The sequence below is a fragment of the Bombyx mandarina genome, chromosome 06 (genome assembly GCF_030267445.1).
Source record: "Bombyx mandarina strain Sakado chromosome 06, ASM3026744v2".
NCBI classification, from domain to species: domain Eukaryota; kingdom Metazoa; phylum Arthropoda; class Insecta; order Lepidoptera; family Bombycidae; genus Bombyx; species Bombyx mandarina.
This window is the reverse complement of record NC_143213.1, coordinates 14,467,257-14,481,406: the sequence shown is the minus strand read 5'-3', so window position 1 is coordinate 14,481,406 and position 14,150 is coordinate 14,467,257.

The following is a 14,150-nucleotide window of genomic DNA, read 5'->3' as shown; positions in this document are numbered from 1 at the left end:
GTCGGCGCTGTGATCAAAACCGTATATCAACTATCAAAGGAATGTCTTCTACACGTAGCTGATAGAGTTCGCAACATGCTGTATTACACTCCTGCAACCCTCTCAACGCCGATCAGCTCAAACGATGTCCGTTTCAAATGCCACTCTTTCCAATTCCGGTCCAAGGCAAGCGAGATAAGCGTTGTAATTTAGAAAATTATATATGACGAGGGATTTGGTCCAGAGGAACTTTTAAAAGCAGTGACGTCAGCATTGCTAACGTCACAGCCTTCACTATTCAGCGCACTCATCGCAAATAATAAAACACAACCAGAAACTCACTAAACAATTTATTTTACACGACACCAGGGTTATCAAAGTAATAGTTTTATAATCTCAATTATAATAAAACAATAGGTAGGTACTCACAAGATACGATACACCAGCTCACCACGTCTTCACCGCCCAGTGCTCGAACCAAAAGTGTTTTAACATTCTAACGGGCGTCTGGTGCAGTGGTAATTGACATGGTCACTACACAAGGGGGTCGCGGGTTCGAATCCCGCCAAGGGAAGATATTTGTATGATAAATATAAATGTCTTTTCCAGGGTTATGGATGTATATTAAATATATGTATGTGTATAATAAAAATCTTACATTTATATCCGTTATCTGGTACATGTAACACAAGTTCATTACGAACTTATCACGGGACCACTTAACGTGGCGTGATTGTTAGTAAATATTTATTTATTAATTATTTATTATTATTATTATTCAGTCTATCGTAGTTTCGTGCGCCAGCGAAATTAAAAACTAAAAGATGGCGTCGGGCGGGAAAACTTCATTGCACCATTTAAATTGCAACTTCTTTAAATGATTAATTTTAATTAAAAATATATTTCGTAAATTAATTAAACGTTTCGAAAGTAATTATGAACTATTGAATTGATTTTTAAATCTTAATCTCGGTTGAAACATCCGGTCTACAAACGGCGACGAGTGTTTCAACTGTTAAACAACTCATAATAATTTCATCAATTAATTTAAGGTTTTATTCTAACGCAAAACACATTCCAAAAATCATAGCACTAATTAATAACTAAAAACAACCAATTTATTCAGCACAATGATTGATTTCATAATCGGAACAATTACATTTTGTAGCAAACCGACCGGTACGTCACTCTCGCGGCCGTATGCCCGCTCGCTATACATAGTTAGCATCTATGTCGATCTTTTTAACAGTGTATAATCTATGTTCCGGGCGCTTCCGTTTTGAGTGTGAATAGCGTGCGCCCGCGTCTAAATGTATTTATTGTATAAAATTGAAAATTGTTTGTGTTAAAGGAAGATTAAAATTCGAAGTTCGATATTGGTGACTAACCCATAGTTTTAAATACCCCTGAGATCTACCCCTCACTATATCTGGCTGCCCAACGTTTCCTAATTTTTTTCTTGCTTGGACTAACAAAATGGCGCGCACGCTTTTGTGAAAAATTTGCTAACTATTGTATGCTGTTGGTGCTTAATTGTAAAGAATGCCTTTAACTAGAAATCAAGATCGCCAGCAACGTCGCGAAGATTACGTTATTCCTGCTGCAGATGCAAATGCCAACGAAAATCACGAGGAGCATGATAGCCCCCATGATCGCCCCCACGCCGAATCACGTAGCAACAATTCTACGTTCAACCTGGATGATGTTTCAGCGTTGATGGCCTCGCTGCAACGTTCGCAGGCCGAAACATTTAAGAACATTATGTCGTACGTGATGGAACAAAGATCGTCGACTCCGGCACCTCCGCCGATGCCCCCAGTGAACGTAGATGGTACCTTGGCGCGTTGCAGAGCTTCTTTCAGCGGTGCACCTGGTGAATCTGTTGAGGCCTTTATAGATGCACTTGAAAGCTATACAGAATGCGTTCAAGTATCTGACGCTAACATCATACGAGGCCTAGCCATGCTATTGTCTGCTGACGCAGCTACGTGGTGGCTAGGATTAAAGCATCACATCTCCACTTGGAACGAAGCCAAAGAAAATTTAATATATGCATATGGCACCCGCCTTCCACCACATAGAATATATTTGGAAATATTTGCTTCCCCGCAGGATAACGAAAACACAGACAAGTTTGTTGCTCGTATTCGTGCGCTTATGGCAAAGCTACCGCGGGATGATATTACTGAAAAAGTACAACTTGATATGATATACGGGTTGCTTCATAATAGAATACGCACAAGATTGCGCCGTGAAGAAATCACATCTTTCAATTCATTATTAAACCATGCTCGGAATATAGAAGATTCGATAGAGGAGACTCAATCGAGACCAGTGTCGTCCACTAGTGGTGTGCGTTCGATCCGTGCCCAGCCGGCCCCGGCTGCGAGTCGGCCTGAACCGTGCGCCGCTCGTGCGAGTGCGCCGGCGCCGCGCGCGCGTTTTCCTAACTCCGCCGCGGCCGTCGTGCCTGTCGCTGTCGCCCAGCCTACCGTTGCCACGCCTGCCGCTGCTGTGCCAGGTTCTGCAGAGCAATTCGTGACCACGAAGAAACAGCGTCCAGTGTGCTCCTACTGCAAACGGTTTGGACATGCACGGGAACAGTGCCGTAAGTTAAACAACCGAGGTGAGCAAAGTCAATCTAACTTTTCCGAGGGTGTGCAAAATGACAATAATGCGTTTTACAGTGTTCATTGTAATATTAATAATACTAACACAATTAGTTCTAATTTACCTGTTCAGAATGCAATGTATGATATTAAGCAGCATGACAAAAATAATTTTCTGAGTAATTTTGAATGTCAAAATTTTTGTAACCGGGATGCAAATATTAATTATGCTACCATTAATAGAGGCCCTACTTCCAGAAAATCTTATTTTCATGCCAGTAATGATTCTGTGTCAAAGAATATTAACTGTAATTGCACTAGTAATAATGAGATGCCAACCTTTTGTGATTCTCATGTTTTATATAATCAGGATGTTCGGACAAAGTGTAAAAATTTAAATATTTGTTATAACCAGGGAACTAGACCTAAATGTAAGAACTCATTTTTACCTTATGATCAAATAATTGAACCAAATTGTAATAATTTAAAATTTTCAACTAACCATGACTGTGACACAAAAGGCAGTAAGTGTAATTTTGGAAAAATTAACGAATGTGTGGAAATTGATAATTGTTTGAATTTTAATTATTGTACATGTGAGGGAAGTGTTGTAGCGTCCGTGTACGACCGTGAGAGTGATGATAGGTATTTGCATTTACGGCCTATTTTCAAAAATTCAAGTTCTCGGTAAACATGGTACTGCACTTATAGATACAGCAGCTAAGCATTGTATTGCTGGTCACACGCTGTATGCTCTCCTTCTGCATAAGGGTCACCCTCTTACTCCCTCCACTAGGCGAGTCAAACTTGCTGATGGGCATGTTCGGAATATGGATGTATTGACAACCATATTACCAGTGAGGTTAGAACACATAGTGATTAACATTCCATTTATAATCTTCCCTGATTCTAATAATAACGAAACTTTACTGGGTATTGATTTTATTAATGCTGCCAAAGTTATTATTGATTTTCATCGTCATGAATGGTATTTTAGTGCTGATGCTAAGGTGCATTATAAATTACTTTTTGAACCTATGTCTCCTGGTGTGTGCATAGCTTCTACTAACATGCTTCGGGATGATGAAGGCACGCACTTGCAATCAGCTGAGCGCCAAGCATTATCTGAGTTCCTTATTCGGCATGAAAGTATTTTTACAGCAGGGGGAGGTCCGACACCATTCATAGAACATTGCATAGACACCGGAGATCACCCCCCGATAGCTGTGCCGCCCTATCGCCTTAACCCTTCCAAGAAGGAGACGATGAAGAATGAAATAGAGAAGATGCTGGCAGATGACATCATTGAAGAGTGCGAATCCGCCTGGTGCTCTCCTGCATTGATGATACCGAAGTCCAATGGTAATGTAAGATTCTGCGTGGATTACAGGCGCTTAAATGAAGTAACCAAATCGGATACTTACCCACTCCCACGCATTGATGATCTTCTCCAGAATACAAAGAAGAATTGTTACATGACCACAATAGACCTTCGTTCTTCATATTGGCAAGTTATGGTCCGAGAAGCAGACAGAGACAAAACAGCTTTTGTCTGCCCCCTAGGCACTTACCGTTTTAAAAGGATGCCGTTCGGCTTGAAGAATGCGCCGGCGACTTTCCAAAGGCTTATTGATCGTCTACGCTCCTGTGCTGCTTTGAAGGATGTTACAGTACTTGCTTATCTAGACGATTTGTTAATTATTTCAGAAGGATTCCAGCAACACCTACAAGATCTGGAAGCTGTTTTTAGACGTTTGTCTGAATTTAAACTTCACTTAAACAGAGAGAAGTGCACTTTTGCCAAAGAAAGGGTCCGTTATCTGGGCCACGTCATCACTCCAGACGGGGTGTCTCCTGACCCTGAGAAGGTCAGTGCTGTCCTTAATATGCTGGAACCATCTAATCTAAAACATTTAAGAACTTTTCTCCAAACATGCTCTTGGTTCAGGAAGTTTATTCCAAACTTTTCAAAGATAGCAGAACCGCTTACTCGACTGACCAAGAAGAATTACACATGGAGCTGGGGACCTGAACAAACACAGGCATTCAAAGAATTGAAGCGTCTACTGACCACGGCGCCCGTACTTGTTCAAGCGAATTTTAAACAACCCTTAGTACTGCGTACCGACGCGAGCAACTATGCACTTGGCGCAGTTTTAGCTCAAGGGGAAGGCAAGGACGAAAGGCCTATCGAGTATGCTAGCCGCCTACTCACCGCAGCGGAGCGCAACTACTCTACTACAGAACGGGAAGCGCTTGCTGTAGTCTGGGCCGTGGAGCGTTTCAGGCCATACCTCGACGGCCAACCAATTATTATAGGCAGTGACCACCAACCCTTGCGTTGGTTGCTTTCTTTAAAGTCTCCTGCTGGTAGGTTGGTCCGTTGGGCGCTTAAACTCCAAGAATTTGACATCAGATTCGAGTACACCCCAGGAAAAGCTAACGTTGTCGCTGACACGTTAAGTAGACCGATCTGTTCCAACGAAACACAAAATAACTGCGGCATCTGTTCTGTCATTTGCGACCTGCCCACCAAGTCACCTACCCAGTTACGTCAAGACCAGTTGACTGATCCGGAAATACAGAAGATCATCACAGAACTGGAAGGAGTGGATGAACTTGCTGCTAAAAGATGGTCAGAAAGAGGATTTCTAATGGAACAAGGTGTTTTATATCGACTTAATCCGGATTCTGATGCCGAGGCCCCACAATTAGTCATTCCTGCCCATCAAGTGACCGACATTCTCAAAGAGCTTCACGATGCCCCTACCGCTGGACATGCAGGAATTGACCGGACTTACCAACAAGTCTCACGTCTGTTCTACTTCACAGGAATGAGAAGAATCATAACCGACTATGTAAAGGCATGTATCCATTGTCAACGCTATAAGGCTGCTAATACCAAGCCTCCAGGTCTATTGCAGACGCCGGTGATGAACCAGCGCAACGAGGTCTTGGCAGTTGATCTTTTCGGTCCGTTGCCACCTGGAAAACAGGGGGAGCGTTGGATCTTGCTTATAGAAGATACTGCTACGAGGTGGACAGAACTTTTCCCATTGAAGGAAGCTACTGCTGAGGCGTGTGCACATGTCCTCATAGAGGAGTATTTTATGAGATTTGGTCTTCCACGCCGACTAGTTTCTGATAATGGCGTACAATTTATTTCGGCAGTCATGCGTCAATGCATGTCCATCCTGGGGATAAAGCAAAACCTTATCCCTCTCTATCACCCAGAAGCAAACCCCGCCGAACGTAAAAACAGAGATCTTAAGACTTTGTTAGCACAACTCGTGGAATGTGACCACACTTCCTGGCCAAACATGTTACCAGTGATTCGGTTCGCTCTTAATAACGCTAAATGTCGCACCACAGGTATGTCACCTGCTTACTTGTCATTTGGCAGAGAGATGAGGTCCCCCACAGAAGTCACCCATGACCTTCGTGCTGTTCTAGATAAAGATAACTTTGTTCCCCAAATAACTCCCTATCTCAGGAAATTTGTTAACTCCTTTTCAGCGGTGCGCGAACGTGTAGAGACGCTTCAAGATAAAGCTAAAGGGTATGCTGATCGTTCGAGACGGCCCATTGAAACATTCAACGAAGGTGACATGGTTCTCATCAAATCACACGTCCTCAGTAAGAGCGCTAAGGGCCTTACTTCTAAGTTTGTTCCAAAACGCGATGGTCCGTATCGCATCGTTAAAAAGGTCAGCCCTACTACTTACCACGTCGCGCATGTTGATAAACCTGATGAAGTTTTAGGGAAATATCATGTGAACGATCTCACTCTATACCGTGAGAATCAGAGTGATGCTCTTCCGCGGCCGGTGATGCCTAAAAATAAACGTGGTCGTCCCCCAAATAATGTTGAAACAGATTCTCGAGTTCCAGGGCATATGACGACACGGCATGCTGAGCCATGTGCTGAAGCTCCACGTCTTTCTCCCGCAGCTGGTGGTATGGTTGGTCTTGCGCCTGTCCCTCAGCCCAGTAGGAGATGCTAGTCCAGGAGCGAGGGCGTCCTCCAGGACTAGAGGGGGAGTATGTAGCAAACCGACCGGTACGTCACTCTCGCGGCCGTATGCCCGCTCGCTATACATAGTTAGCATCTATGTCGATCTTTTTAACAGTGTATAATCTATGTTCCGGGCGCTTCCGTTTTGAGTGTGAATAGCGTGCGCCCGCGTCTAAATGTATTTATTGTATAAAATTGAAAATTGTTTGTGTTAAAGGAAGATTAAAATTCGAAGTTCGATATTGGTGACTAACCCATAGTTTTAAATACCCCTGAGATCTACCCCTCACTATAATTTGTTAATATTATCGTGGACTTGCGTTGACATATATAAATAGATACAGCGAATTTAAAAGAAATTGTTAAGTTAAGTTCTTTACTGGTGGTAGGACCTCTTGTGAGTCCGCACGGGTAGGTACCACCACCCTGCATATTTCTGCCGTGAAGCAGTAATGCGTTTCGGTTTGAAGGGTGGGGCAGCCGTTGTAACTATAATTGAGACCTTAGAACTTATATCTCAAGGTGGGTGGCGCATTTACGTTGTAGATGTCTGTGGGCTCCAGTAACCACTTAACACTAGGTGGGCTGTGAGCTCGTCCACTCATCTAAGCAATAAAAAAAAAAAAAAGTTAATTCATTTCGAGATTATCGATAACGTTCTATACGTTAATGATAAAGTAAAGAAGCCTTTATTGACAACCTTAATTCATATTTAGGTACATACTATTCATTTTTTATCTATGCGAAAGAAAAACAATCTTAGCCGATGTCAAATACAAAGAAAACAAAAAAAAATTATACGGTAATATATTTTTAAATGATGAAGTCTGTGCGCTTCCGTAGCTCGTCACGCACTACGAGAACTGGCCTTGAACTGCATATCTATGAAACGTGAATAAATAGCCGAATTTGAATTTCGTTTCTCGTATTATTTGTTAATACTAAAATAAAATTTAAGCATTCTTTTGGAGCGAAGTTCCTTATGGGACTATGCGAAGGGGTACCCTGACCGGGAAAAAAACGTCCGTAACGTAAGATTTTTATTAGTAATGCACACAGTGTACGACCTAACTTTGTAATAACGTACAAAAAATAACATATTTTTATTATAACTAGAGGTCCCGCAGTAGTCGAAATTCGACAATAATTAATTGGAATTGTAAGTTTGTACACTATTATGATTGTATTTTATACTTCTATAATCACAAATTTTGCCAAGGCTACACTATAAAAAATATTAACAATGAAAAACAATATTTAATCTCAATTTGACAACAGACGTCAAGAACAAAAATTTGACAATAAATAGTATGCATGCGTGTGTGCGTCAAACACATGGTATGTAGTGTGTGTAATGTTTTCTTTATTTATTTAATGTATCTTTTATGCATTATTTTAAAAAAAATATTAGCATTGTGCACTTCTTCTCTATATTCTGCTTCACGGCAGAAATAGGCAGGGTGGTGGTACCTACCCGTGCGGACTCACAAAGGGTCCTACCACCAGTAAAAATCGGGTATGTGGTTACCGGCTGGTGCGGTAAGGGGCTTAATCATTCTCGTCAATTGGTAATCGTTGGTCACAGATTTACTCAAGACGTTTGTCAATATATGGGATTAAAAAAAGGCACTCTCTCATACCTTAGACCACACAAGTACTCTCATGACGCGCAGTAACTAAATTGATGTGCATTTGTTCAAGTAACACCTCTATTTATTTAGGCGAAAACTCGGAATTTCTATCACGCCGGAATGGAGTCTCTTTCGAATGTTTTATTTTTCAGACGGCCTTTTAATATTAAATGTAATGATTCATGTCGGTTTTTAAGTAAAAAAAGTCTGAAGGAGACATTAAGGGAGCAACAGGTTTCGAGAAAGGGCCCGGGAAAAAGAGAAAGAAATTTTTCTGAGGAAAATATGGTTAAAGTCGCCGTGACCTAAAGGATAAGACGTCCGGTGCATTCGTCTTAAGCGTTGCACAGGTGTTCGAATCCCAGGCGGGTACCAATTTTTCTATTGAAATACGTACTTAAAAAAATTTTAATGTTCACGTTTGACTTCGACGGCGAAGGAATAACATAGTGTAATAAAAATCAAACCCGCAAAATTATAATTTGCGTAATTACTGGTGGTAGGACCTCCTGTGAGTCCGCGCGGGTAGTTACGACCACCCCGCCTATTTCTGCCGTGAAGCAGTAATGCGTTTCGGTTTGAAGGGTGGGGCAGCCGTTGTAACTATACTGAGATCTAAGAACTTATACCTATCTCAAGGTGGGTGGCGCATTTACTACTACTGGCGTGGTCTATGGGCTCGAATAACTACTTAACATCAGGTGGGCTGTGAGCTCGTCCACCCATCTAAGCAATAAAAAAAGGATCGTTTAATTTTGACAGCTTCTTGTTTCGAAGGCATGTTGCATGTAAAATGTAAAACCCTTAAAAAACCTTAAAGAAAATATAAAAATAGATACATTTGGCAGTTGTTATTAAGGAAATGTTGTAATTAAGCTGCTTACTAACGTTTTCATCATTATCACGGCTACCCTGGCGTGAACCCTCTACTTAAAAGCTTAGATTCTGTATTAAAAATCTTAGAACCTGCAACTCAGACATATGTATAAACCACTGCAGCAATGTATTATTTTAGACATTAGTCCAATAGTCCGACGTATTTTAAATCCAACTTTTTTTTTTTTTTATTGCTTAGATGGTTGTACGAGCTCACAGCCCACCTGGTGTTAAGTGGTTACTGGAGCCCATAGACATCCACAACGTAAATGCGCCACCCACCTTGAGATATAAGTTCTAAAGTCTCACGTATAGTTACTTCCATTAAATCACCCCGTAGCTCAAACCAATGTACAGGCAATTTCAATCATTAAACATTTCACATGTTGTAATTAGCACACGCTCGTACTTGGTTCTGTTAAAATCACCAATTTGGGCCAATATCTAAATAATTTGGAAAAAAATGTTGTAATATTATTCTAAAATACAGATGTTATAAAATAGACAGTAATAGATTCGATAGGTGTAATAATTTATGAAACACTGTAATAAAATTACAAAAAAAAGGAAATTTCCCAACACTACTGTGAGGTAACAAAGCTAATAGCGGCCTAGCCCAGCCAATCGGACAAAACTGGTAAGATACGAGGGCTGCACTAAAAGTATCGGGAATGGAATATTTCCACTGTTCCTGTCATATTAAAATCTTTTTAATTGAAAACTCCTTGGTTTTAAAAATCGAATACCATTTATTTATTTAAAAAAATATTCTCGGTCTTGTCACGAGGTTTTGTCAAACTTGTTTAGTCGTTGAGAAAATGGAATTGACTCGAGAAAATTCAAGAGCGATGATTTATTATGACTTTCGAAGTGGTTTAACACAAAAACAGTGTGGTGACCGGATGATTTCTGCATTTGGTGATGAAGCCCCATCCAAAACCACAATTTATCGCTGGTTTGCTGAGTTTCGACGTGGACGTGTCAAGCTCAGTGATGATCCCCGTCAAGGTCGTCCAAAAACTGCAGTCACCCAAGAAGACGTTGATGCTGTGCGTAAGCTGATTGAGGAAGATCGACATGTGACATACCGCGAAAATCAGGCAACTTTAGACATTGGCATGAGTCAAATACAAATAATCTTGCATGAAAAATTAGGTGTAAAAAAGTGGTTTTCCCGATGGATACCGCATTCGCTCTGTGAAGAGCAAAAAGCGGCTCGCGTTACTTGGTGCGTCAGAACTCTCGAAAGATTCCACGCAGGATCCTCAAATGCTGTATACAACATTGTATCAGGTGACGAATCCTGGATATACGCGTACGAACCCGAAACAAAAAACCAGTCACGAGTTTGGGTGTTCGAAAATGAGTTAAAGCCAACAAAAAATGTTCGTTCACGGAGTGTTGCAAAAAAAATGGTGGCCACGTTTGTCTCCAAAACCGGCCATGTTACGACTATTCCTCTTGAGGGACAAAGAACGGTTAATGCAGAATGGTATGCTGGCATTTGTTTGCCACAGGTCGTTTCTGAACTCTGTAAAGAGAACTGCAACCGCCGCATCATCCTCCATCACGACAATGCGAGTTCTCACACCGCGCACAGAACAAAAGAGTTTTTAGAGCAAGAAAACATAGAATTATTAGACCATCCGCCGTACAGCCCCGAATTATTAGACCATCCGCCGTACAGCCCCGACCTAAGCCCTAATGATTTCTATACTTTCCTTAAAATAAAGAATAAATTGCGTGGACAGAGATTTTCATCACCTGAAGAAGCTGTGGACGCCTACAAAACGGCCATTTTGGAGACCCCAACTTCCGAATGGAATGGTTGCTTCAATGATTGGTTCCATCGTATGGAAAAAAGGTGTCAAATTTCAGGGAAAATACTTCGAAAAGCAATAAATACATTTTTAAGTAGTAATGTTCTGTCACTTCGTTAATTCCCGAAATTTTCAGTGCCGCCTAGTATAATATTATATTGTTGTGTTATAATACTCGATTGTAATGCTATATTTGAAATCTTCAACGCGCAAATCGTTATACGAATGATATTCAAAAAATTAAAATAATAGTTCGACTCAGCACAAGCCATTTTATAGATGCTGAGAAGCGTAGTAAAAAAATTATAAAATAAAACCACAATAACGTATAAAGCGCCCCAAACAAACAGTTTTAATGGCGATCGGCGGCCATATTTGCTCTGGCGCCCGTGTCAAACATAAACGGGTAAGGATTACGCGAATAACATGTACTGCTTCAAAAATCTATTCGAATTATACTCTGTTTGTTATTTTTACTAGCCAACGATGGTGCGTTCGATATAACTTTACAGATTCCCGTGCTTTTGCGAATCCAAATAATGCTTTCATTGTAAGCGTTCAGCCCAGGTGGTGGTATATAGTTAGCATCACACATGAATGTGGCATAGCTAAGAGGCCACTGACCACAGGGGACTTTCAGGAAGCACTGGATAGGCAGCTCTCTTCAGACTAGGGTAGAATGTTCACAAGAATTGTTTTCAGCCTCCCAATCATGACCACTTCTAGAGATAATGATTGATTATTAAGTTATATATGCGTGGAATATGCGTTATCTCGAATGAGATCTTAGTATGTTATCGGGGCTTTAACACAGCTTCATGTACATAATGTCAGCTTTCATCTTGACATACAAGACAAGTATTTCAATGCCATTGAATTAACGACTTTCCCACTGACTTGAACTGTGAAATACCTTTTTCTTCCGACCTCAATAGTGGTCTATTGAGGAGGTGTCGTGTGAGCAAACACTACTAGATGATCATTATCCTGAGTGCTATGATATGTGCTAAGTCAAAATGAGAATGAGGTCAATCCTCAGTGGTAGGCAGTGGCTTGGCTACCTGGCAATACTGTCGTATATGAGCGATCGTGACCACTCACGAATGGTTGATAAAAAAGCGATACATTTTTTCTGCTCAATTAACTAATTTCTTTGTAATGGTCATTCCGAGCGCCCAGTCGAAACATTCACATTTTCAAAATACTACATATCATATCCATCAGACAGAAAAACACGATGGCTTCGCGTCCGAAATACAGGCACATGATGACACGAATGTATATTTCTTTTCCTGTCTCTACTCTCATTACTATTTAATACTATTTACATCTTGGGAGAATTGAGCCTCTTACACTTCTGTGATCTACTCTCTACTATATTATGTTACTCTATCCTCAAGAACCACATTAAAATTTGTCCATGCCTAAACATCATATAGCTACAATTTCAACATCCATTTTATTATTTTATGCATAGATTTATTATTGATTTATATCAGGATTGTAATGAAAGAGAGATAGATGTTATAATAATGAAAATATAAATCTTAGACGTTCACTAAGCGATTGAGTGATTCAGCATTGTCGGTCAACGCAAAATTTTCCGATGACGTCTAACGTCTAAAAGAAACCATCCCGCGGGATCGATTCGGAAACGCTACTGTAATTAGTGAAAATTTCCGACTATGGACCATTGAATAATAATACATTTTTGATGTGGTATTTGGTAAAGCTGTCAAGGAAAGATGATGATTTACCGGACACAGTTTGGATGGTGTCATGTTATCCGTAGAAGCAGGCTACAGATAAAACCGGGCATAGTGCGGAGGACACGGAGGATTGTGATCCAGACTTTTTGAGGAAAGTTTTTGTTTGGGATGGTGCCAAAGTGCTGACCAGGATCTAACTACCACCGCATACGATTACGATCTAAAATAATTTATTTTTCACCGCAAGTCGCAATGCGGTTCAAAATCACTTAATTCAGGTCTTGGAATGGAAGAGTTTTTTTTTCTGGCCGCGGGCCGATCCTACGTGGTATGTATGTGCGCGCGCGAGTTATGTGGGACTTGACGATCTGCAAGGTGCTGGTAGCAGACCGCGGGCCCAAGGAATTTTAGGGCCCTACCGCATTAAACGACTCCCCTCCGTCCGGGGTCAGAACCCAGTCAGAGTGGGGAGGTTCCTGCGATCAACACTACAACCAGACACGCGGCACCACCCCTAGGGCGCCCGACTGACTACGCCGGTCTCCTCGCAATGGAAGAGCTGCCATAACATGTTCGTCGCGCTGGCGATCGATCATATCTTACCATAACCACTTATCAAGCTTTTTTTAACCCGCCATATTGATGTAAATGGCCCAATTTTGTTTTGAGGCTAATGTTGATAGCTGTTGATAGAGTAAATCTGAAAGTGGCACTTGTGATAGAGTAGCTGAGAAGTGCGCGCTTGGGATGGTATGGACATATTGTGATGAGACGAAATGAAAATGAGGTTGGTAAGAAAATGTTAACTATGAATGTGGAAGGATATAAAGGAAGAGGTAGACTTAAGAAGAAATGGATGGATTGCGTGAAAGACGATATGGGTAAGAGGGGGGTGAGCAAAGAAATGGTATATGACAGAAGAGTACGGAAGGAGAAAACATGTTGCGCCGACCCCAGGTAACTGGGAGAAGGGCAGGATAATGACGATGATGATGATGTTGATAGCTGTTGCCGGCTCAACGCTAGATTAAGTACCGTTAGCTTCCACTAATTTGACGTTATTGACTTTAGTTTTCCGGAAACCACGAGATTGATCTTTTAAATCAAAATTTCCATATCGGAAGCTTTCAAACCAATAACGAATCATGCGTTCGCTTGTGGTGTTCATTCCGTTTAGTTCATTAGTGTTATGAGCCGCTTGTGCAGAATTACTACCGTTACGGAACTCGTCTATATATATAAAAATGAATTGCTGTTCGTTAGTCTCGCTAAAACTCGAGAACGGCTGGACCGATTTGGTTAATTTTGGTCTTGAATTATTTGTGGAAGTCAAGAAAAGGTTTAAAAGGTAGATAAATATGAAAATGCTCGGAATTAAATAAAAATAACAATTTTGTTTTTCCTTTGATGTGTCCCCCGTCGGACGGATTCCCTTTTTTTTTGTTTTAAGTTTATTTTATACAAAAGGTTAGGTCTTTTATTTATCGATTGAGGCACTACGATTGAGGCAC